Below are 4,344 nucleotides of genomic sequence, written 5' to 3' on the forward strand. Positions count from 1 at the left end.
CCTGTGGATGGCGCCATCCACCCCGGGGGGCCTGTGGACGCCGCCATCCACTCCGGTAGGCCTGTGGACGCCGCCATTAAACCCGGTGGGCCCTCCCAGGCTGGCAGACAAGCCGCCTGCTCCTCTGGCTCCGACCAGGCCGGCAGACGAGCCGCCTGCTCCTCTGGCTCTGCCCAGGCCAGCAGACGAGCCGCCTGCTCCTCTGGCTCCGACCAGGCCGGCTTCCTCGTCTCTGGCTCCGCCCACGCCGACATCAGCCTCCTCGTCTCTGGCTCTGCCCACGCCGACGACATCAGCCTCCTCGTCTCTGGCGGGCTGTCCCACGGCGTCGCCAGCGTCTCCAGCATCGTCGCCTCCGCGACTTCCAGCTGGCGTGACGCACGGGCGGCCATCAGTCGCCGGCATGCGGCCCTCTCGTCGGCCACGGATGTGGCTGTTCTATGGACGACCGCCTCGCCAATTGCGGCGGTGTTCAACTCGGCGTCGCCACTTGACTCTTCCCTGCTGGTTGCAGCGACACTTGGCTTGGCGACCCACCGCCTTGTCCTCCCTCCGCCCTCCCGTGACTTTGGACTTTTTTTTTTCTTTCTAGAACGTCTGGTGTCCGTTATCGGAAGGGGACCTACTGTCAGCCTTTAACTGACAGTTGGGTTATGTGTTTTTTTTCTCCTGTCAGCGTTTTCATTTGGTTTTTTTCCTGCACGTCTCCCTGAGCGCTGGTTTCTGTACCTGAATGGCAGTCTGGCACGCCTGGTGGCAATTGCCAATCAGGTAGACCTGCCTCGCCCTCCAGTCAGTGCTGGAGCATTACTAGCTGTAGGCTGTGGACTGTTTGCTGTCTCCAGTTCTCCCTGGTTCCTCGTCTCCTGTATCCTGTTAGCTGTATCTTGTATGCTGTGAGCTGTTCCCTGATTACTGTTCCTGTTTGCTGTATGCTGTTTCCTGGTTCCTGGTTCATGTTTTACCTGCATTTTTTGGACATTAAATCATGTTTTCCTGCACCAAGCCTGCCATCTCTGCATCTTGGGGTTCGTCACCAACACTTTCTGACAATGATGTGAAGTTTTCAAATTACCGTAAATCTTGAACTATACAAAGTATTTCAATGGTTGGAATCTACGCTTTTGCATTATATAGTAGGTATAAAGTATATATATATTGGTATAAAGTATGGTCATCTAAGTCACAGCAGCTCAGACGAGGCATCAAGCAGTGTGGGTGGGGAGCGTTTCAACAGAGTGTTTCCAGAGCGGCCAGCCTGAAATGCGGGTGTCCGGGACAGACGCGGAAGGAGATTTTTGTAACAAAGTTCTGCAAGAAAAGTGATATTATATCAGATAGTAGGTGGGTTTTTTTTTACCCTTCGCGTTCATATTTTGTTACATTTTTGTTGCGTTTCGCTTGATTGTAAATAATGTTGATCGAGAAAGTGTGTAAGAAGTAAAAGAGGAGTGACGTTCATATGTTGTCAATATTCAGTGTTTTATCATTCATAGTTAATATCGTAAATCCCACATTATTGTCATGTACTTTCAGGGTGTCTCATTCAGTACAAAATTTAAAAATCCATTTCGTTTTTTTAAGGTGGTCTGTCATAATGTTTTTAGAATTCAATCACACATTTTTGTGAGTTTTATGTTAGTTTTCCTAAAAATAGGACCCAAACACACACTTGTTCAGCAGAGTGTCACAGCTTGTATATGTGTGTGTGCGATATATATATATATATACATATATATACTGTATATATATAAATATATATATATATATATATATATATATATATATATATATATATATATATATATATATATATATATATATATATATATATATATATATATATATATATATATATATATATATATATATACTAAATTGCCAAAAGTGTTTGGCCACCTGCCTTGACTCCCATATGAACTTGAAGTGACATCCCATTCCTAACCTATAGGGTTCAATATGATGTCGGCACATCTTTTGCAGCTGTTACAGCTTCAACTCACTGTGCAAAAGGTTGCGGAGTGTGTTTATAGGAATTTTTGACCATTCTTCCAAAAGCGCATTGGTGAGGTCACACACTGATGTTAGTCGAGAAGGCCTGGCTCTCAGTCTCCATTCTAATTCATCCCAAAGGTGTTCTATCCGGTTTAGGTTAGGACTCTGTGCAGGCCAGTCAAGTTCATCCGCACCAGACTCTGTCATCCTTGTCTTTATGGACCTTGCTTTGTGCACTGGTGCACAGTCATGTTGGAAGAGGAAGGGGCCCGCTCCAAACGGTTACCACAAGGTTGGGAGCAAGGAATTTTGGTATCCTGGAGTATTCAAAGTTCCTTTCACTAAAACTAAGGGGCAAAGCCCAACTCCTGAAAAACAACCCCACACCATAATTCCTCCTCCACCAAATTTCACACTCATCACAATGCAGTCCGAAATGTACCGTTCTCCTGGCAACCTCCAAACCCAGACTCGTCCATCAGATTGCCAGATGGAAAAGCGTGATTCAAAACTCCAGAGAACGCGTCTCCAGTGCTCGAGAGTCCAGTGGTGACGTGCTTTACACCACTGCATCCGACGCTTTGCATTGGACTTGGTGATGTATGGCTTAGATGCAGCGGCTCGACAATGGAAACCCATTCCATGAAGCTCTCTGCGTACTGTACGTGATCTAATTGGAAGTTTGGAGCTATGTAGCAACTGACTGTGCAGAAAGTCGGCGACCTCTTTGCACTATGCCAGTGGTGTCCAAAGTGCGGCCCGGGGGCCATTTGCGGCCCGCAGGTCATTTTTTAACGGCCCCACGGCACATTTTAAAAATACGATTGAAAAATTTTTAAAACGTAAAAAGTGGTATAAAAGAGCAAACAGGTGAAATGTAACAAGAAAATGTTGCAATGTTTACTCTAACAACACAAAGCTGCCATGCAGGCTGTTTCTTTCTAGTAAAAAAATTGCATAATTAATTTTTTTAACACTTTAATGAGTAGGACCCTTTTAAATGATAAATAAATGATAAATGGATTATACTTGTATAGCGCTTTTCTACCTTCAAGGTACTCAAAGCGCTTTGACAGTATTTCCACATTCACCCATTCACACACACATTCACACACTGATGGCGGGAGCTGCCATGCAAGGCGCTACCAGCAGCCATCAGGAGCAAGGGTGAAGTGTCTTGCCCAAGGACACAACGGACGTGACTAGGATGGTAGAAGGTGGGGATTTAACCCCAGTAACCAGCAACCCTCCGATTGCTGGCACGGCCACTCTACCAACTTCGCCACGCCGTCCCCAATAATCATAATAATAATAATGGATCCCCAATAATTTTAGTGTGATTTGTTTTTAAGTGTCATTGTTCAAAAAATAATAATGAATTAAAATCAATAGTGTTATGAGTTATTGACCTTTTTAAGGCTCAAATTATTATATAATCTCAAATATTCCACTTTAAAAAAATTATTGGGGGAAAATATTGCATATTTTGTAGTTTTTTAATAAAAAAAACAGGGTTTTCTTTGACAAAAAGAGCATACAACTTAAATCTTTAAAAACATTATATTGACAGATAGACCTAATGTTGATCTAGAGATTTAAAACTTGAATAATAATAATAATAATAATACTGAATAATGACACTTTTTTATATTTTTTTGACCAAAACCCTTTGGGGTCCCCGGGATCAAGCCTGAGTGGAGGCCTGAATGTATATTTGTTATACATATATTGTATTGGTTTTTAAAATAAGGAATATCAAAATGGCCCCCGCTTGCTTTGATTTGTCAGTGTGCGGCCCTCAGTGGAAAAAGTTTGGACACCCCAGCACTATGCGCTTCAGCATCCATCCACTGACCCCTCTCTGTCAGTTTACGTGGCCTACCACTTGGTGGCTGAGTTGCTGTTGTTCCCAAACTCTTCCATTTGCTTATAATAAAGCCGACAGTTGACTTTGGAATATTATAGGAGCGAGGAAATTTCACGACTGGATGTGTTGCACAGGGGGCATCCTATGACAGTTCCACGCTGGAAATCACTGAGCTCCTGAGAGTGACCCATTCATTCACAAATATTTGTAGAAACAGTCTCCATGCCTAAGTGCTTGATTTTATACACCTGTGGCCGGTCCAAGTGATTAGGACACCTGATTCTGATCATTTGGATGGGTGGCCAAATACTTTTGGCAATATAGTGTATATACATAGATAGATAGATTAGATATACCAGTCCCCAGACACATTTTTTTCTCTAAATGTGGCCCCCCGAGTCAAAATTATTGCCCAGCCCTGTAGTAGGGTTTCATCTCGGTCCACACTCCATATCAGAAGGTGGCGGTAATGCACACCACAA

This window comes from Entelurus aequoreus, linkage group LG05 (assembly GCF_033978785.1).
Source record: "Entelurus aequoreus isolate RoL-2023_Sb linkage group LG05, RoL_Eaeq_v1.1, whole genome shotgun sequence".
In the NCBI taxonomy this organism is placed as follows: Eukaryota; Metazoa; Chordata; class Actinopteri; order Syngnathiformes; family Syngnathidae; genus Entelurus; species Entelurus aequoreus.